The following is a 23,141-nucleotide window of genomic DNA, read 5'->3' on the forward strand; positions in this document are numbered from 1 at the left end:
TAAAATGATTTTGATCGTGAACATATTGAACATCCAACTTTAGTCCAAGAAGAAATCAAAGACCTCCATGAGTTTATGAAAACTATGAAACCCCCACAACCTCCACCCAATTCAGGGGAAGGGCAAGAGGATAATCCAGGATCCTCACCTTTGTAGCTTATAAAGAGAATGTGGGACTCTTAGGAGATTGTTCTTGAAGCAATTTGTGCATGAAGGAGTCTTATAGGATGTAGCTTCACAGCTACACAAAGTCGAGAGAGAAGAAGAGGAGTGGCCAAGGGCATCATAGTAATGTGAGTCCTTGATGGTGGTGCATGAGTCATATAATCACCAAAAAATGATGGGAAAAAATGGCCAAATCTAGGCTTGAAGTCTTAGACATTGTGGTTTAAATGGCTGATGGTACTGCTACCAAAACAATAGGAATGTTATGCAACCTTAAGGTTAAGGTGTCGAAACATCGATTAAGGCATACGTTAATTGTGTTAGACTTTTCCAAGCAACTTGATTCATATGAAATGATCTTAAAAGACCATTTATACGTGAAGCTAAAATGGTCAATGATTGGTCCAAAAACCATGTCTACCTACAATTTGATGACTCAATCCTTAGAGTAGACCTCATGATTGGTAATGTACATCCAATGGGTAGTGATGGACTATTCGACCAGAGATTTGACACTATGATCCATTCGACCTCTTTGAAATACTGTTATACTTGTAGAGAAGAGATTGATGTAGGGAAGGACCCAGCCCACAAGGATGCTGACAAATAAGCTATTGAGGCTAAAGATAATCTAAACTAGATACATATGATGCCACAATAGACAGCTAGGGAGTTGGAGGATCTACATGGGTTACACCTGATGGTGAGGAGCTCCTTAAGGTTGTGCCCTTGCGAATGATTTGTGCTCTACCTTTTGATACTGAGGGCATTAGTTATAGTGAACTTGAGTCCACATGGAATGACTCAAGCTCAAGCACTAATAGTGGTGATGAGGAGTTTGAAAGAGAGACTAAAAGTGACATTAACTCCTCATTTCACCATAAGAAAAACAGAGCTAACAATATCAAAAGAAATTGTAAGGAGTGGCTCCAAATCTAATACGGATTTCCAATCTGAAGAAAGGGATGAAGTTCTTTAAAACACTAAGGAGCATCTCTAAAAATGGTAGAGATGTAAACGCTATAAAATGAATCATCATAGAAGGTCACGAGAGAGAACAACTACCGCCCAATAGCTCCAGTACATGGGTGCAGTAGACTTATATCGAAAGTTTATAGACGATTAGGGAGAGGAGTTATAAAAGGTCAAGTATTGTAGGCCACCCCCAATTGATGTAGCTAAGGTGAAAGTCTCTGATGAACTAAAATTGAGTCGCTCAGCTAGGAGGAAACAAAATCATGAAATGGCATAGAAGGAACGAGAGGCTAAGGCCATCCAAAGCAACTGACAAACGAAAGGAAAATGAGCCCACTTGAGAATTACAAGTCATACACCACAGGGGAATGCAAGTTAGTGTTTGATAATGCCAAATGTAACCCCCCAAGTGAGAGTGGAGGAGTCTATGACATACCTGCAGAGATCAACAAGGAAGTAGACTTGGTTGAACCAAGAGAATATCCTAAGCTTGTCTACACAGCCAAGGACTCAAATAAGGTCGAGAAGGCTAAACTTATAGCTCTCCCCACCAACAAGGAGTATAGGGATTGATTTGCGTGGACTTATCATGACATGAAGGGAGTGCCTACTAGTGTTGTACAACGCACCATCCTAATGGTATCAAATGTGAGACCAGTCCAACAACGACCCTATCTAATGAATCCCAAATATGCAAGCGTTGTTAAGGAAGAGATCAATAAAATTATTGAGTGTTGGTTCATCTATGAGATTGAACACTTAGAATGGGTCTCACCCATTGTGATTGTGCCCAAGAATAATGGAAAAGTTGGAGTGTGTGTTAATCTCAAGAAAGTGAATGCTGCCACCACGCGTAGGGATCACTACCCTTGCCATATTTAGAACATGTGCTCAAAGCAGTTGCAAGCAAGGAAGGTTATAGCTTTTTAGATGGATACTCAGGCTATAATCAAATTTTAATTGCACTTGAGAACCAAGATAAAACAACTTTTGTCACTGAGCATGGTGTGTATGCTTATAGTTATGCCATTCGGTCTAACCAACGCACCAACCACATTCCAAAGACTTATGAATATTGCTTTTAAGGACTTTTTAAGAAAGTTTCTCAAATCTTTCTTGGATGATTTGTGCATTCATTTGTCTTAGAAAGAGCACCTAGCGTGCCTAAAAAGGGTGTTTGAAAGGTGCCGATTTTATCGCATATCCTTAAACCCTTAAAAATGATAATTTTGGGTGAAATACAATTATTTTTGGGCATAGTGTCCAAAAATGAGTTTTCCATTGATGAGAGAAAAATCAAGGTCATCTTGGAAACCCCATCAACAAACTACACAGGAGTCCAGAGATTCATAGGCCATGTCGGCTACTATCGTTAGTTTATTCTTTTCTATGCAAAAATAGCTCGCACTTTGTACAAGCTATTGAGATTGTATTTATATGGATTGAGGAGTGCCAAAAAGCTTATGACAAACTAAATCAAGACTTGGACAATGCTCCAATCTTGCGAACACCTAACTAGGATCTCATCTTTCATGTACACATTGATACCTCTAATTTTGCAATTGGATGTGTCTTAGCACAGCTGAGGGAACACAAATTGCACTATCCTATTAGTTTTGCAGGTCGACAACAACTAGATGATAAATTTGTTTTCCATGTTGATCATAAAGACTTGTTGTATCTAGTAAACAAACCATGCTCCATGGGAAGGATCACGAGGTGGTTGTGCTGATTCTTCTTGAGTTCGATTTTATAGTAGTTGTGAGGCCTGGTAAGAAACATGTCATGGTGGATCATCTATCTCGCATACATAATGGTGAAGCACCAATCGGAGTTGATGAGGAGTTATCGGATGCTACACTATTTAAGGTTGAGGCTATTCCAAAGTGGAGCCAGAAAATCGTTAACTTTTTAGCTAATGGTTTTCCAGAAGGAAATGAAGTGGGGAAAGTTTTTGCAAGAAAGTTGCTAAAAGAGAGCACCTTACCAACTTATTGCTGGAATTCTTTATAGAAGAGGTAAGGATGATATTCTTGGATGATGTTGCCCACAGGAGGAAAAATATCTCATGATCATGGAACAAACACACCAAGGGGTAGCAGGTGGACATTTTGTGATAGAAATCACAGCCAAGAAAATACTCCACTTGAAGTACTGGAGGCCAACACTTTTTAAGAACTGTGCAGTATTTGTAAAAAGTGTGATGAGTGCCAACATTGTGCCAAGCCATAGAAGAAGGACATAATGCCATTTCATCCTGTCAGAGTCAACCAACTTTTTGAAAAATGGGGCTTAGATTGAATTGGCCCTATTAGTCTTGCTGCATGTGTCACAAAAGCACGCTTCATCATTGTTGCCACAGATTATGTAACCAAATGGGCTGAAGCAAGATCTTCACGATGTGAAGATGCCATGGTAATTGCTAAGTTTCTCTATGAGCACATCATTACCCACTTTGGATGTCCATTTGGGCTAGTGAGTGATCAAGGTAAGCATTTTATCAACAATGTTATAAAAAATCTCACTAGAACAGTCATAATCGCACACCGTAAGTCAACACCATACTACCCACAGGAAAATGGTCAAGCAGAGAGCACCAACAAAGTACTTATTTTGATATTAATAAAGACTATTGAGGCTTGACGCACTACCTAGGTGTCTAAGCTCACAATAGCTTTATGGGCTTATCACACATCATACAAAGTTGCAATGGGTTGCATGCCATTTAAGATGTTGTATGGATTAACTAGGAGTCTAAGCTCACAATAGCTTTATGGACCTATTGCACATCATACAAAGTTGCAATTCAGTGCATGCCATTTAAGATGGTGTATGGACTTAAGGCCGTAATGCCTTGGGAGTTCATGATCCCTAGCTTAAGGGTTGCTGTAAAAGTGAAAAGCTTGATAAAAATAAATTAGCTGACTGGTTGTTTATTTTAGAACAACTTACAGAGGAAAGACAAATTGTAGTGCAAAACATGCTGACAGAAAAGGACCGACGAAAGAAGTGGTTTGACCAAAATCTCAAGGACAAGGAGATCAAGGTAGGAGATCTTGTACTTATGTATGGGGTTCGTAGTGAAAAGGAAAAGCTCAAATATACTGTAAAAGAGCCATTTAGGGTTTGTAAAGTTATTCCACAAGCCCACGAGGGGATATCCATTTCATGAGCGAGCGAGAACAAGTATTCATCTTGCAATATAAGTAGACTATTAAAAAGAAAAGCACAAGTTATTTGAGGACAACTATAGACACCACATTATCCAAAGTAGCTACAGAACCAAACAAAGCCCTTCTTGATTCCAGTAGGGTAAGTGCAACGTCCCAAAAAACAAGGGGCTGGCAGTCCCTCCTAGTTAGATCCACCCATGGGGTTAATAAAAGCACCACATCTCCCACAAGTGTCTTCCAAAAGCCCAAAACATGTAACTTTGCTCCATGACTCAGTTCAACGAATGTCCCAGAAGCTTTGATTCAACTGTGTTTCTCTGGCCATTGATTGAGAATCCTCTGTAGGCACACTACGTATTGCCTTCCTCTGGTTCACAGTCATTGTCACATTCTGGTCTATGACTATCATTTTCTAGTATAGCACTTGGATGGCCCATATATTTTGCTTTTGTCGGACACTTCTCTGTTCATGGTGAACATGTTGCATTTCTAGACTATTAAAACCCACCTCCTCCATGGTCGAGTGTGTCAAGTTTGCTAGTTTTGTACAAGAGATGCCACCCTTCTTAGAATTAAAGCATTCCATGATTGCTTCCAACCCTGGGCCCAACCCTGGCCTGTTCTACCCACTAGTGAGATGGGCATTACAGTGTGCACTTTGAAGGAATGCCATAGAGAGGTCAATGGCTATGGCCTCAAATAACATCAAGTGTTTCCTATAACCAACAACCTCTCTCATACTAGAGTGTTTGCACTCTGCCAAATTAGTGGTAGGAAAAAAAGGCCCATCATCTTCTTGCTTCAAAATCCAGGCACTCCAATGGAATGCACACGCTTCCCACCATGCAATCCATGTCTCCAAGGATGGCAATTCACTCTTAAAGGCATGTCCCTTTTTCCACCATTGCTGCAACTCTTGTTTGCAATTATTTACAGTTATCTCCATGGTTGCGTTTTTCCATTTTCTATAAAGAACCTTGTGTTCTTCAAGAAGAGGACCCAATACATTTTTTTGTGTGTTGTATCATACTCTGCTCCCAATGAAATGAACATGACTGCTCTTTGTTAGACATTTCCTTTCCTTTGAAGTATTCTTTACATATTGCAATCCAATTTGCACTCGCTCCATAAATCCTCTAAACTAAGGGACTTCATATCCACACTTCTTCACAGTAGCATTCAACATCTTCCAAAATTCTATATGGGCATATCTATCCTCAACTTTGAACTCACAAGTAGCAATTGTTAACAATTCACGGAGATATGGGTCATTGTGGACATGAGCACCCATTGTGCACCAACCTTGTACTCTATGGACATGGTCAAAGTGTACCCACATTTCTTGCAAATTTCCTCCAAGTCTCATCCTTTTCACCAAATCCAAGCCACTTCCCAATCCAAGTGTCAACATCTTGTGAAAACATGAGGTTGAAGTTTTGTATCCAGTTGACCCGGGAAAAGAAGGCTATGAATGAATGGATACTTGATTCTGTTCTTGAGATCTAAAATTGCCTCCAGTCCTTTGGCCCCATAAGTGGAGCCTTTTATTACCTCTTCTAGACATATCTGGATTCTTTTCTTATCAGACAACGGAGTAACCGCTTTCATTAGTTCAGTCATCTCCTCATCACTGAACTCACCACATGCATTCTAGGATTCTTTAAGTAACAAATCCATTACCATGTCTTCGGCCACATCAACCTCAACTTGCTTTGGTGTCACATAAGGAGTGGCTCTTGCATGGGACATTACCTTCTCTTCAACAACTCTTTTTTGTACTCTAGATGAACCATCTGCAAATGGATGGTCATGGTGACCAAAGTGAAAAGCACATCTATTGTTGCAATTCACATGATCTCTAGGAATGCATTAATACATAACTGCAGGGTACTGTTTCACACGTTTTGGTAGCAAACGACAATAGGAACACACCAAATATCCAAATTCATTCTTCATCTCCCCCACCGGGGCACCTTTCTTGCCTTACCCAACTAGTGTGTTTCATTCACAATAGAACATCATGTTAGGGCAATTCAAATTGTAGCACTGCAAATGACACGTGTATCTACTTAATCGCACAATACCAGGAAAGCAATTAGAGCTACATGTTATATAATCCACCCAAACATGGCCATCATTTCTATGTTCCATCCCCACCATTAAGGAGTCCCCCAAGCACGGTGGAAGCTCAAAGGCAATATAACCACCATATGTAGATGGGAGCTCTTGCATTGCTCGTCTATCTTGCACATTAGCAAATGCAGCATGCAGGCTACTATTAAGTGGGATAACTTTAATCATGTCAAACACACTTGTAATTTTTCTCTTCTCTTCATTGCTCATTGGTTTTTGTTCTTCCATAGCCACATCATCATCCATAACGATATGCAAGATAGCTTGACCCGGTGTAAGGAGGAGTTTGTAAAAAGAATGTATATTTGCATCAAGAACATATCCTCCTTCTTCTCAGGACTTGAGATTCGCACCTCAATTATTTTGTCTTCACCTAATGTCAATTGATGCATTGAGAATGCCTGTGTTTCTCCCAGTTCAAAATTAACTTGAAGGTCCAAAATGGTTACCTCGCAATATCGATATCAAAACAAAGGATACATTTTGTTTCTCTAGTAGGCACATACATTGTGACACAATGAGGCATTATTGATCGTTTGATATGGACACACACAGAAAAGAAAAAGAAACAAATGGATCTCAACCATGAACCATTCTACTCCAAAAATGCCAACAGCCACATGGAGATATTGAGGATATAAGCACAGACAAAAGAACTTGCTCGACGAGCGACACAACATTTTAGAAGACAAGTGCAGTTGGGTTTGTATTCAAGAAAAACAACTCTCATACAGTCCAATTTATTCTTTGAGTGATGGCATTTGAGCACTATTTTTTTAATCGTCATGATGGCCCAATTTATTCTTAGAGTGATGGCCTTTTAATCATCACCAGGCCCAATTTATACTTATTGTGATGGCCTTTTAATCATCATGATGGCCCAATTTATGCTTAGAGTGATGGCCTTTTAATCATCACGATGGCCCAATTTATACTTAGAGTGATGGGCCATGTTGATGTAAGAAAATATATAAAATTAAAGAAATTTAAAAGGATTCTCACCACAAAAACAATGAAATAATGAAAATTTAAGAAATTTGAAGTGCTTCCCACCAGAGAACTTGAAATGCTTCTCACCACATAAATTTATTCTTTGAAGAGGAGGGGAGAGAAAGAGAGTGATAGATTGAGTGAAGAGCAGATAGAGAGACACACAGAAAAAGAGGGAGAGAGAGAGAGAGAGAGAGAGAGAGAGAGAGAGAAGATAGTTTTAAATTTTTAGTGAGTGCTCGGCCCTTTTTTGGTTGTCTATCTCACTTTGCAAGTAACAAACCCTACAGTTTGCAATTAACAAACCCTACACTTGCCCATGGTCTAAACACTAGCATTCTATCTCTTCACAATAACCCTAACATTCCATCTCTCCATCTCTTCCCCGTTGTAGAACAAGGAAGTTCGAGCTCTCCATGCTCCTAAGAAAATGCACGTTAGCCCAATTATTCTTAAGTTGGCTCGTGTTTGTGATGTGAAAATGCAGGTTAGCCCAATTATTCTTGAGTTGGCTCGTGTTTGTGATGTGTAGCAATTTGATTTGTCTACATGAATTTTCAATTTCTGGTTAGCCCATGTAGCCCAAGCTGGGCTATACTTTTCTTTAATGTTCTTGTTTATGTCTGGTCTATAGCCTGTGTCATGTTTGGGCGACAACCTACATTTGTCATGTTTGGGCTATGGAATAATTTTTCTTGTGCCTAGGTTTTTTTTTTTTGCTAGCGATGCCAAATGTTATGGGCTATGGAATCATTTTGTTTGGGCTATGGAATCATTTTGTTGCTATGGCCAAATGTGTTTGGGCTATGGAATCATTTTTTTTTGTTTGGGCTATGGAATCATTTTGTTGCTATGGCCAAATGTGTTTTTGCTTTTGACACAATATACTTTTTCTACGTCCTACAGGCTGGCCATGTTAGCCTGGCTATGGCCTATGGCTCGATTGTGACATTGGGAAAAACATCCTTGAAAAGTTGGAAGAGCTCAATTTGTAGGCTAGGCATGGTCCTGGCTAGATGTACGCATTGATTTTGAGACTCATTGGCCAGGCATGGTCTGGACATACACATCAATTTTTAGACTCTAGTGAGATCGTGACCTAGAGTATTTGTGCCTTGGGAATGGTATGACCAATAGAAGAAGGTCCTATCTATGTGGGATATGAGACTTTGGGGGTCCTGGTTGAATGGTAGCACTAGTTGGAGTGCTCGTGCTCAATGGTGCATATCTTGTTGGTCCAAGGAGTGGAGGCATGGTGGGAGAAGATATTTTGGATATATGTGACTTTTTTTTATCTGATAGCTCGATGGTATTCAAAAGTTTTGACTGTAATATTCAATGTGTATGTTTTTCAATACATTTTAATGTATAAAAGTTCTAAGTTAAATGCTAATTTCTAAAAAAAAATTTATGTACCATGGAGTGTGTGCATGAACTATTTTTATTACTTTAGTTGGGTGTGTGAGTTAAAAATCAAGAAAATCAATTATAGGTGTGAGTGCACACTGGCTCCATAGGCCCAGTGGTAGGGCAATAGTCTAGATTTGAGGGTATGTGTGAACTATTTTTATTACTTCAGTTGGGTATGTGAGTAATGGATTGGGAAAATAAATTGTGGGTGTGTGAGTACACACCAGCTCCATAGGCTTCTTGGTAGGGCAGTAAGCTAGATCCAGGGGATTGGATGGGGTGTAGGCTATGCCTAGACTATGCCTCATGGTAGGGTAGTAAGCTAGATCCAGGGGATTGGATGGGGTCTAGGCTATGCCTATGGATCTAATTGAAGTAGAAAATAGATACTAATTTTCTAATCACAAGCAATGGCCTAGCTAAATCTAATATTTTTGAAATCTCAAAATTAACTAGTTCTATATGAAATTGTGATTTAGAACATGGCTTTAGCAAACCATTTATATGCCAATTAAACTCACAACTCACAAATTGGTATAGATCTATATGTTAACTTACACATACATAAGAATTTCCAAATATCTCAAAAACACTTGAAAATTCCACACACACACACACATATTGGTCCAACTTAACAAAAGAAGAGAATTTAGCAAGGCAACTAGTAGTTAGTTTAAGCTTCAAAGAATCAAGTCCTTTCTAGAGGATCTGAGTCAACAAACAACACATCAAATAGAATCCTAGTCATAACTTAGAGTTGGTTTCCATAAATGATATTTTTCTTTACTAATTTTAATTTAACTAAAGATTCATCTTACAAACTCCCCCACTAAAGAAATCGAGTTGTCCTCAGCTTGCAAAAGAGGAAAATTTTTGAATAGATCTCGTCGAGATGTTCTTCAATAGCATCTACTATCGAATAGAATTTCCATTAGATTAGAGCTTCATGAATGACTCTATTCCTTAATGGTTTCTCTCGGATGTCCAAAAATATTTTCAAGTTTAGTGGGAATCTCAGCTTACTTTTGAAGTACAATGAGCAGTCCATCATCTAGGATATGTGACTCATCAGAAGCATATTTTTTCAGTAAATTGACATGAAACACATTGTGAATCTTGAGTTAAGGAGGGAGAAGTCATTCATAAGCTTGTTCCCCAACTTTCCTGGTTATAGCAAAGGGTCCCCCTTGCTAATTTTTTGAATTTCACTAATGCTAAAGAACTTCTCTTTGGTCAATTTTTGAGAAACACCATATTCACTTCTTCAAAGGTTTGAATAGATGTCTTCAAGTGAGCATAGCTCTTTTGTTGATCTTGGGCTACCTTTCAATTTTGTCGAATGACCTTCACCTAACTTTCCATTTCTTCTAACATCATTTTGTAGCTTTAACTTTGATCAACGTGTTAGACCAAGTCAATGGAGTGATATATTCTTGTCCATACAAGGCTTTAAAGGGTGACATACCTGACCTCGTATATGGGAAGAAGCATTATAGGAAAACTTTGCGAAATGAATGTAAGTCATCTATCTACAGGGTTCTTGGCTATAATAGGCTCTGAGCATATCTTTAATTACTTGGTTCACTCTCTCAGTTTGTCAGTCAATCTCAGGATGGTAAGGTGAACTCATATCTATGTGAGCTCATATGGATTCAAATAAAGCAGTCCAAAATCTAGAAGTGAATTTAGAATCTCTATCTCAGTGACTATCCTGTGTGAGGAAGACCATGAAGTCGAACTATTTCCTTGAGAAAGATTTTTGCTATCCTTTTGACTGAAATTAGATGTGCTACTTTAGTCAATCTCACAACTACTACCATTATAGCATAATAACCTCCTTGAAATTTGGTGACAAAATCCATAGTAATACACATTTCATTTGTGGTAGATCCAAAGGCTATAGAGCTCCTAGTAGCTTGATTTTTTCTTCTTTAATTCTTTGGCAAACCAAACATTTCTTGACATAATTCAAAGCATCCTTTTTCATATCTGGCTGTAAGAATTATCTTCTAATAGAAGTATAGATCCAAAGGTTGTAGAGCTCCTAGTAGCTTGATTCTTTTTGCTTTAATTCTTTGGCAAACCATATATTTCTTGACATAATTTATAGCATCCTTTTTCATACCTAGACATAAGAATCCTCTTCTAATAGAAGCATATGTCTTATGGTTAACCAAGATGAGCAGCCATCGGTCCATCGTGTGCTTATACCAAATTTTCTTTTTCAGAGTTCTTTATTGTCTGGTATACATAGCTTTTTGTGTAAAGATCCACTTTTAAACTTTTGGTGGTGGTCAGTCTCACTAATAATTAAAAATTTTTCCCCAAAAGATAGTGTCTCCAAATATTGAGGGCATGAAGCTCCAAATCATGAGTAGGATAATTCAATTTGTCTGGTTGGATTTTCCTAGATTCATAAGCTACAAGGTGGCCTTCTTGTATTAAAATTCCTCCGAATGGCCTGACCATTGACGTCAACAACCACTACCTCAAAAGGATTAGAGAAATAAGGAAGCCCTAAAATGAGAAATATTGCCAAGATAACCTTTAGTTTGTCAAAACTACTTTGTAATTTTGGGATCCATTTAAAAAATAAATCCCTTTTAAGTATTCCTATGAGAAGAGCAGTGACTTTAGCATAAGTTTTGTACCACCCAGTTGGCCCCCAAAATCCCCAAACTTGTCTTACTATATTTGGAATAGCAGCTCCACCATACTCTGGGTCAGGACTTATCCCATCCTCAATGACCCCAAAACGAAGTAAGTAACCTTATTTGTAAAAAATACACATTTTTTCTTCCTAACATAAACTTATTCTCTCTCAAGATTTCTAATGCCTTTTTGACATGCATCTCATGCTTAGCTTTTGTCTTTGAGTAAACTATGATGCCATCAAAAATTACAAGAATGAATTCATCCAACTACTCTCGATATACATTTGTCATTCATTTGTTGAAAGTTGCTAGAGCATTTGTTAATCCAAATGGCATGACAAGAAATTCAAAATTCACATATCTAGAGTTAAAAGCAGCCTTGGGTATATCATCCTCTTTTATCTTGATTTGATAATATCTTGACTGTAAATCTATCTTTGTAAAGTATCAGGCACCATGGATTCTATCAAGAAGCTCATCAATACGTGGTACATGGTATTTACTTTTGATAGTGCATTGATTAAGATCTCTATAATCCACACATAATCGAAGAGATCCATCTTTCTTCTTTTGAAATAAATTAGGTTCTTCCCATGGAGATATAATATGATGCACAAAGCCTTGATCTAAGAGTTGTTTTAGTTGGTCTTTCAAAGCTATTCCTTCAGGAAGTGATATTTTGTAAGCTCTTTTGACAACAACACTAGAACAGGTTCTAGTTTAATTTCATGATCTACTTCTCGAAGAGGCAGCAGTTGAGTAAGCTCATATGGAAAGACATCAACATACTTACTAAGCCATTTTGATTCATGTGAATGCATTTCAAGCTTATTTAATTTAATGGCACAAATACTTAGCCCCTTTCATAGCCCTTTGATTAACCTAGGGGTTTTCATTACCTATAGAGGTGAGGAAAACTATTTTCCACAAAGCTAGGCTTCACCTTGTGAATCATCCTAAAAGGTTACAATTCCTTGGCTTCACTTAATCTCTGCATCATTTGCTATAAGATATTCCTAAAATTAAGTCATAAATGCCTAAGGGTAACACCCTAATTTCTTGTGAGGTTTTTCTTTTAGCAAAAGGGTAAATTTAAGAGTATCTATTTTCAAATGGGTCCTCTCTTGTCTTCCACTTGCTATTTCACCCTAAGCCCATGGGTAGATTTCTTTGTGTGGTAAGATTTAGTTTCTTCACAAATTGAGGTGACAGAAAAGAATGTGTGCTTCTAGAATCAATAAGAAAAGAAAAAGGGGTACCTTAAGATTCCTTGCCTTAATCATAGAATTGTTTATTTCCACCTTTGGCTTCAATAGTAGCGTCAATTGTTCCTTGTTCATCCTCTTCTTCATCCATAAGAGTAAGTGTATGAGAAATTATGATAACGCGTCTGGGTTTTCTTACTAGAATTTATGGGTTTACAACTGGCATTGACAGAAGTGTCTAGCTGATCTACTCCACACTTAGATCCTATATGCCCTAACTCAAAGTATTTAAAGCATCTTCCTTCTGCTCAAGCTCTTTCTCTAAGCTCAAGAGACATATAGGAATCTTTCAGGACCTTTATAACACTTGGAAAAGAATTCTATTTCTTAAATACAAAAAATATAGCAAACCATAGAGTTGAAAGAAATTAGTAGCATGAACCTTATGTAAATAAATTTATGCTAAAATAAATAAACATTGAAGCTTGAAAATAAGAGAGAGATCACTGTCAACACAAGATTAGGTTTAATCTCCCCTACATGAGTGTGGCATGTCGTACCACTCGTCCATATTTATATGTATTAAAGCTTGCTTTTCAAAAAGACAACTCTAAAAATAAAGCTTAAGAGCTTTTTGAGTTCTTGAGCATACAAAGCTCTTTCCAAAATATAACAGGATAAAAATATCAAGTCTTGGGCTTACCAATAGTATAAATACTAATTTTGGTATGTACAAAGGTTGAAGGCCTTAGCCTTCCAAAAATATATATGCCAAAATACGTAATCATAATAGATGTTTAGATGTCTTCCAAAATATCTCATTGGCGGTTCAACAAATGTTTCACTTGACTAACAAATAGTATGCCACTCAATTATCGCCTATATCAAAATAATATTAGTCAACACACATAAATAATTAAACACATTAATCCTGACTATATCATACTAGTACACACACATTAATCCTAGAAAATGATATAAATAAAAGGTGTATCTCAAACATAAAATATCCTCAATACATGTGTAAGTAATGATTGCATAGACATCCCCACTCAACCATAGAGGTTAACATTCCCTCTTGCTCTGGTTACTATTGACATCAATTGTGTGGATGGTATGAGTGGATGAGATTTTGATAAGAATGGAAAAGCCTTTCTGGTATCCATTCAGTATCTTCAAGAGGATGATTCTTAAAGTCACAAGATACTTAACATAAGTGTTTCCTACATGTATAGTGATAGTCTCATGGTCTCATGGTCAATAATAGACTGAGGTACAAGATGTTCTTCTCTATCTACTAACTCAAGTGGTTCTTCTAATATAGGATGAGGAGGTAGAGGTCCTCTTCAAAGGACTAATGTGAAAAGAATTATGAATATGCTAATTAGAGGGTAGCTCCAACTTAAATGCATTATCATTTATGTTTAAGATAATCTTGAAAGGTCCATAAAATCTAGGAGCTAACTTTACCATAGGGTTGATCTCTATGGACTTACTCTCCTTTTTTATGCAAAGAAGTACATAGTCACCTTTGTTGAAAGATTACATATTTACATTTATGATTTGCATACTTCATATACTTTTCTTAAGCATCTTGAATGTTTAATTTCAATAAGTCATAAATTTGGTCAAAGCCGCTAACCAAAGAATATGTAGCCTCAATAGAATGTGAAAGACAAGTCGTAGGAGAGTCGGCAAAGCCTTACCATGAACTATCTCAAGTGATGCTTTCTTAGTAGTAGTGTGAGGATAGTCGTAGGAGAGTCGGCAAAGCCTTACCATAAACTATCTCAAGTGATGATTTCTTAGTAGTAGTGTGAGATAGTTATTATATGCAAATTATAAAAATATTTATCCTAGTGCTTAGGCTGAAATTAAACATAAGATCCAAGAAAATAAAAAATTGTACTATTTGTTACTTCAGTTTGTCCATTTGATTTAGGATAAAAAGCAATAAAAAAATCAAGTTTTGTTCCAACATTATCAAACAAAGCAGTCCAAAAATTACTATAAAACTTTCTATCTCTAAAAAACAATGATCTTTGGTAAACCATGATGCATAAACGCTTGTTTGATGAAAACATGTGCAGCTTGATAAGCAATCAATGTCTTTTTACAAGCAATGAAATAAGCATGTTTGCGAAATCTATCTACAATAGTCTAAATCATATCATTCTTGGTAACAGTCAAAGGAAAACCAGTAATAAAATCTATACTTATTTGTTTCCATGGTTCATTAGGAATAGGTAATGGCATAAGCAAACCAAATTTCTTTCCTTTATGAATCTTTATATTTTGATAAGTAACACATTCAGACACAAACTTTGCAACATCTCTACGTATATTCGCCAAAAGAAATCTCTGGCAATAATTTTCAAAGTAGATGAAACTCCTCTATGACCAACAACAAAATGTGGTTTGATGAGATTCTTCAATAATATCTTGCCTAAATGTTTTAGTAATGCACAACTTCTTTTGAAAGAAAAGAAAATCATCATCATAAGGTAACCAATCATTGTCTTTCATCTTGTTATATGCATTGAAAAAATCAAAATCACTTTCATAAGTTCCTTTCATGTTATCAAAAAAAATTCCCTCAATAATAGGTATATTATTAATGCTAGGTCTCCTACTCAAAGCACAGTAATAACATTCTCAGCAAATATTTAATAATTTTAGTTTTAATGATAAAATAATAATCCATAAGATAATGCTTTCAAATTTTCAATGCATGAACATCAACAATCAATTCTTTATCAAAAGTACTATACTTAAGCTCAGAATGGTCCAAGGAAAAATCAAGCAAAATTAAAACAATAGTATGGGTTAGTACATATTTAAGAGCATTGAAAGACTTTTCATGCATGTCAGTCCAATGAAAATCTTTAGCCTTTTTCAACAATTCAGTCAATTAATGTGCTTTGTATAAGCAAAGTTTTTCACAAGCCTTCTATAATAAGAACATATACTAAGGAAAGGTCTCAACTCATGAATGTCCTTTGGTCTAGGCTATGTTCTAATAGTCTCTATCTTCTTAGAATCTACACGAATTCCATCAGCAGACACAATGTACCCAACGTATTCAATTTCTTTTTAAAAGAACTCACTCTTATCCTTATTGTTGGCACATAGTTGATTTTCCTTCCAAAGATTGAATACTATCTCTAGGTGTTTTCCGTACTCATCTTCGTCTTTTCTAAAGACCAAGATATCATCAAAGAAAACAACCACAAAATTTTGAAGCTTCAGGAATATACAGTTCATCATACGACTAAATGTAGTTAGACCATTAGTAAGTCTAAAAGACATTACTAAAAACTCATAAAATGACCCATTTACGTGCAAAACAATAAAATGTTAAAAGCCACAAGTGAAGCAGCTTCAATCTAGCAATAAATTTTCTTTGCATCCTTCCTACCATCAAAATATTGAAGCTTCAGGAATATACAGTTCATCATACGACTAAATGTAGTTAGACCATTAGTAAGTCTAAAAGACATTACTAAAAACTCATAAAATGACCCATTTACGTGCAAAACAATAAAATGTTAAAAGCCACAAGTGAAGCAGCTTCAATCTAGCAATAAATTTTCTTTGCATCCTTCCTACCATCAAAATTCTGTAATGTAAAAGCTTTACAACTGATTTTCTTTCCTTTTTTGGTTCTTGCTCTTAGAAAGTCTCCTTGATGGTACGTTGAATGTCGAATTCAAGTTTAACACTCAGAGCTCTAATTTTCTTTCCTTTTTGTTATTCTTGTTCTCAGAAAGTCTCCTTGATGGTACGTCAAATGCCAAATTTAGGTTCAACAGTGTGAGCTCTTTTCTTACTCTAGAGATTAGTTCCTTTAATTCTATTCTCTTAGCTTGTTCCTCATTTAGTTGAGCTTGAATAAATAGGAGTTACTCCAATATAGAAGATGGTTGTGGGTTTATCATGATGTGTAATGAAGAAGGAAAAATTAAATTGAAAAAAAAATGATAGTAATTAAGATAAGCAAGAAAATGTATGTGGAGTAATACTTATAGCCTTGCTTTGAATTTTATTAAAGTCGTTATGTTGTACCAATTTTTATAGAGGTGCATACCTTGGTGGAGGTGCAATAATTCTAAAAAAAGGAGATTATATGAAACTTGTTTGCTCAATATGAAAAACTTTAATTCTTCAGTATATTACATGGAAAGGAAGTCTTTTTAATTAGAGGCATTAACTTCTCCTTATTTAATTATAAAAGATATCATCTTTTCATCCTTGCACATGATTCCCTCCTCGTCGACCTCATCAAATTTGGGTTTGAAGAGGAATATAAGCATTCTCTCTATTAACATAAGCTTGAAGAGACATTGTGGTGCTAAGATTTTCTCCACATCGTTTTCCTTCAATCACCAAATTACTGTGATATGTAAATCTCTATAGCTCCATGCCTTTGTCACTCAGCTTTCATTTAACTTGTAACTTCAAATTAAATCCCAAGACATCATAGGATTGTGGGCATTCGGTATGGGGTGAACCATAATGTCTAACAAAAGAAAAACATTTTAACTAGCTTAAAAGGTTCCATAAGGACATACATCTTATTTATTATACAATTAGAGTCACTGCTAGACCTCTGTAGTATAACATGTCTAGGTGGTCCTCTAATAAATTGACTTTCCACCATAGGAAGCATTATCCTATGCCTCTCTCAACTCTAGCTAAAAGATAACTTAACTCTCAATGATACTCCTCATTAGTGATGGAGTAATCATCCTTTACATGGTAAATTACTTCAATGTCAAGGTTTTCTATCATCTTGCATAAACAAAATTTTGAATTTCACGAGGAAAAAAGTCCAAAAGGAACTTTAACTCAACAAATTCTAAGACTTCTAGACTAAATCTTTTGCCACATAGTGGCCCTCCAATCTCCAAAAAAGCACTGCTTGAAGTGAATAATAGCATCATGACGAACTTTTTCCTCGGCCCATTCACACATTGCTTGATAAAACTCGAGCTCAATATGCTCAATGGGATATGAGAGGTAGGATCGGGACACACCATAATGAACACCTAAGATCTAGCCAAAACAATGTTTCCCAGTTAGACTTACTCAAAGAGGAAATTCGTCTTCATTATTTATCAGAGTTTATATACAAAAAGCATAGTCTCACAATAGACTATATATCATCATTCATTGAAGTTCATCTCCTGCTCTATCCCAATTATAATGTTCTTTGACTCAAGGTGGTGAAATGACTATCTTACCATGGGAAAAGAGCTAGAACATATTGTCCATTTCATCCTTGAACTGATGGGAGGTAAGGCTAGAAGTTCCACCAAAGACATAAGCTGTGACCATCTTCTTACATAGAAGAATATTCTCAAGCAGTCCTTGATGATTCCCAAGGGGTACAAATACTATACACTCATCATCAATGGAATTCCATAGTTTATCCCAAACATCATCTAGACTAGGTACAAGGATTCTTGGAAAACAATCCTATTATGGCTACCTTGTAATATCCTCAAATCACCCTTTCATAGATAACCATGAGTGCTTTCATCCCCAAATTCCTTTGGTTGATTATGGCTCTTTCTTATGTGTGTGTATGTTTTCTTTGCAAGAAACTCAAGCTCTCTTGTGCCTTACTCTCTTTTATGTGTGTGTGTGTGTTTGCTAGAAAGCTCTGATTTGTGTGAGAGCTAAGGACATAACCAAGAGGGAAGAAAAAGGCAAGAAAAAGGAAGAGGTACATGGATAAAAAAACCATATTAGGGAGTTTGGAAAAATCCCTATTTTCATTTTTCAAGATAAAAAAATGGGAGCACCATGAACCCTTTTAAGATTTTGTCAAAACTAGCTCATCTGACATATTGTTGGAACGCTCTTGAAGAGTAGGTTCTAAATCCACATTCTCCAACAACTTTGGATTTGGTTTGCTAAAGATACACCAAAAAGTACATTGAAAGCCAAATTCCCAAAGTAATGGGATTTTCTCAAACTCCCTAATATGGTCTTTAAGGGTATTTCCATCCCTTTTCCTCCTTGATTTTGGAGTAACACCTTTGGTAGTTGTGAGAGTTACAAGTAGACAAGAAAGTCACTGTCTCAGATTGAGAGATCCTTCTAGGTAAAGGAAGAAGAACTTATTGTGTAGTTAACTTCATTAAATGAGTTTTGACACGTTTTAGCGTGATTCAACTGCATTTCAGGCCTCGTTTTGTCTACGCAAGTTTTTCATAGACACTCTGTGAAGTGTTGATTTTGACTCTACATGTCTAATTTTTGGTTTGGTGCAAAGTTACAAGATAAATTTGGTTGCAAGATAGTCTGTGCTACAAAGAACCTAAGTGTGACAAGTGTTGGTGGATGTATGTTTATGTAATTGATTCACATATAGATGTAGTATAATAGGTTTACAATACTGCTATGTTGGAGATTGCAGGTTTGTTTATAAGTGCATGTTTTTTGAAAGCACCATTTTGTAAGTTGCTGTAAGTAATGTTTGACAGTTTATCCCAGATTGTGAGCAAGAAGTTAGGCAAGAATAACTTCCAAGCATTTAAGTTCAGGATGATCAATTTCCTTATGGGTAAAGAATATTGGGACTTGATCATAGGTGATGAAAAGGAGCCAAAGATTGGTGAAGAAAATGCCACCTCTCAGTAGCATGTGTAGGTATATAAAGCATGTCATAAAAGAGCTAGAAAGGTGTTATATTGGTTGTCTATCAGTGTGAGAGACTCTATGATTATGCATATACATGATTCACAAATGCCTAAGGAGGCTTAGGACACCTTAGTGAATATGTACAACACAAACACTCAAGCTCGAAAGATGGAGCTAAAGCAAATGATTACTCTATGAAGGTTAAATGCCCTTGCGTCTGTTGGATTACCCAGTAGATGATGATAATATGGTGTTGGGGACCTTGAATGATCTTGGCAAGAAATATAGCCAATTTCAAACCTCCATTGGAGTTTGAGATAACTTTCTTGATATTCAGGAATATATTTCTCTTCTTATTTATGAGGAGATAAATACTAGGAGATATTCATCCTCTGGAAATCATATGAGAAGGTCTTCTATTCACATACAAGTAGAGGTAGAGGTAGATCTAGAGGTTGAGGTGGAGGCCACTTTGGAAACAAAAATCATGGGCAATAACAACAATAGGAATCTAATGTACAAACAAGTAGAAGATGTCACTCTAAAGGTAGAGGGAGCTAGAGAGCTCAAGATAGTTAGCAAGGAAAGTCCAAAGAAAGTTGGAAGAGCTTGCCGACCCGCATTTGTGGGAAGTATACCCAAGCCCTAATCCTAAAAACATCCACATACGCTAGATTAGAGTTGCAAAGGGGTAGATAGAACACTAAACTCTATTGTAGGAATGGGAATAATGAGTTATGACCATGAGAAGTTGCTTTATATACTTCATAAGCCTTTTCTTACAAAGTCACCCGGGAGTAAGTGACATGACCAATTACAAGGCTTTTACGAGTGTTTGACCTTTCCAGCTAGGATCCTCATGTTGTGACCTTGATGTACAAGATTTGGGAGCATCTTAAGAGCGTTTACAATGTCAAATGATAGGAATTACAATATAAGTAAAGACACTCATTACAGCGTTGTTGGCGATGAAGAACCATGTTAACCAAAAGTGGCTAACAAATGCCAAAAAAGATAGTAGAAAAGGCGCACACACAAGCAAAGAAGTGTATGTGTAAAGACATCTTGGTCAAGTGCCAGCCAACCGATGGAACAGGACACATCCAATGTGGAACCATGCAAACAGACCAACGTAGTTACCCTAAAATTCTTGGAAACCAAATGACACAAAGAGACAACTATGGACATAGAAGAGCCAAGCATTGACTAAGTATAGATAAGGATATTATCAAAGAAAACATGCAATCATGGTTTAGTTCAAGATGCAACATGTAACAAGCCATTCCTTGCTAAAGATCAGAGTAAACATTATTTACTCAAAACAATTAAAACAATGAAAGAATATAAATCAAAGGCACACAACCATGCATAAGAGCATGCTATGCAATCATTCATACATTTACATTAAAGTACGGTAAAACTGAACACTACATTGGGGACCACAAGAAACAGGCTGGTTTTCCCCATTGGGTAACTTATAGTCCGTACAAACAAAATGTGCATCAACCACCTAGCCAGAGGAACTTACTCTGCACTAGTGTGCACAGTAGCAAAATCCAGAGAAAAACAAACCAAAAACATTAAGTTTGGATTTCGGTGTCAAGAAATTACTACTGCAAGTAATTTTGCACAATATAAATCTTCGAAGAATAATATTACACCACCATCCATATGGTCCATATAGACATCAGAAATGCCTTGCTAAAGGGTGGTCAAGCTTTGATAACTCTGGCTAGAACTCTTTAAAACTGCAAGAAACATGTCATAACTGCTCAAAAGTGGTGAAAAAGGCACGGTTCGAACCTGGTCAGAGCTTTGTCAATTCTGATCAAGGCCCAATAGATTGGTCAAAGCTGCAGAAAGTTGGTCAGAACTGCTGAGATTTGGTCCAAAGCAGCTCCAAACAGGTCAAACTCAAAAAAAATGGGGAGGCCCATTGACTGTTATGTGGCCTTCAGCACTAAGAGATCACTCAGCAGCTCACACTGGGAGATCAGTGGTCATAATAATAAGCTAAAGAATCTTTTGTTGATAATACTTGAGTTTGAGCTTCAGTTGTTATTTGGGTCTACACCTAATAGAATCAAGAAAGAGTGGACTCAAAACAATTCTCTTAGAACTGTTCCTAAGTTGCATCAGTCATGTCTGGCGACATCTCCTCTAGCTTCCAAGCAGTTGACCTTAGCTAGCCTTCTTCCAAGTTAAGCCTAGCTTGCTCATCCTGCAGAGGACAAGTCTCTTTTGCACCCTTACAATGACAACTCTATTTTTGTTGTGAAGAACAAGCCTCTTGCCCTCTTGCAAAGACAACTCTATCTTGTTCTTGCAAAGAATGAGCCTCTCTTGCTCTCATGCGAGGTGTGAGACTATATGGCTCTCCTACAAGAAGCCAGTCTCATAATAGGATAATGTGTCTTTATGATATGCAAGATCCACTAAGTCATGTTCATAAAACCATGAAGATACACAACACAAATCATCGACTGAAAGGGTACAGAATCTCTTGTATATCCAGCTGATAAATAAATGTCAGCAATCCCTGTCACTGCTTCATGACATTAAATGTAAAGAGCCATGGGACAATCCATATTGCAAACAGCCTTAACACATTATTCTTCACATTCCATACCCCCTGTGCTACAATGCTTTGATAGTGTCCTGAATCAGTTCCATAGCAGTAAATGCATAAAAATAAATTTCAGACTGCTGTCCTAGTGAAACCAGCCAGCTTTATCCATGTTGTCTAACACATACAAATGTGTGTTTAAGAAGCATATCCATTTATATAGAATTTGAACAAAACCATAACCGCCAATATAGTAGAGTATATGCATGCCCAGGAGAACTGTATCCACCCGAACAAAATATTTTTCATTCGAATCAAGGGAACATACTGTGATATATCAAAATATGCAGAGAGCATACCCTTAAATAAACTAGCTCTTTGGCTCAATGCATGTATAATCTTTGATATATAAAATGTGCTATATTAGTACATGCTGATATCAAGAACTTCACATACCATGACATATAACCATATGTCAGAAATCGGCGAAGCGTGTGATATTTATGCGGGAATGGGACCATGGCATCTTCTTTTCCTCTAGTACCATAGGTCTTACATGGCATCATGACGCTCCTCAGTGGTTGAAATCACCTTACATATTGGGGTGATTCTATTCTTTTCCGGCTTATAGCTGTGATTGTTGTATGTTTTTCTCATACTTAATCGAAGTCTCTTTCTGGAAAAAAAAAAATGGTCATTGTTCGACTTCAATTTAAACATATATATGTATATCTACATCTATGTATATATATGTGTGTATGCAAGCTTCAAACCTAAGGTTTGGGAGAAAAAAATCTTCAAACCCCCCCTCCCCCCTCCCTAAAAAATGACTTTGGGGCGAAACACAGTTTTGTCCACGAGGTTTCGTGCTGTTTTGAAATGTTTCATCCCGTTTCGAATGGACGAAACACATTTTCATGTGACTATGTCCATGAGCAGGTTTGGTCCACATGCACGGGTGATGCATTTTGATGATCAAAGATGCCTAGGCATGTACTTACTGGAGCTCAAGTGTCATAGTGATACTAAGACAGCATACCGAGAGGCAGACCCAACATGATACTTCCCAGAGGGTCCTTACAGATTTCTTGAGTCATCGTGCAGCCACATCAGAGCCCACCGCCCACACTAGCGGTCTGGTCCTCCCCCCTAGAAGGTCCTCAGTGATAGAGCTCGATGTATTTAGTGGGCCAGATGTCCCAGAGTTAGAGCATCAGGGCCC

Source organism: Cibotium barometz, chromosome 53, assembly GCF_041138505.1.
Source record: "Cibotium barometz isolate CiBa-2024 chromosome 53, ASM4113850v1, whole genome shotgun sequence".
NCBI lineage: Eukaryota > Viridiplantae > Streptophyta > Polypodiopsida > Cyatheales > Cibotiaceae > Cibotium > Cibotium barometz.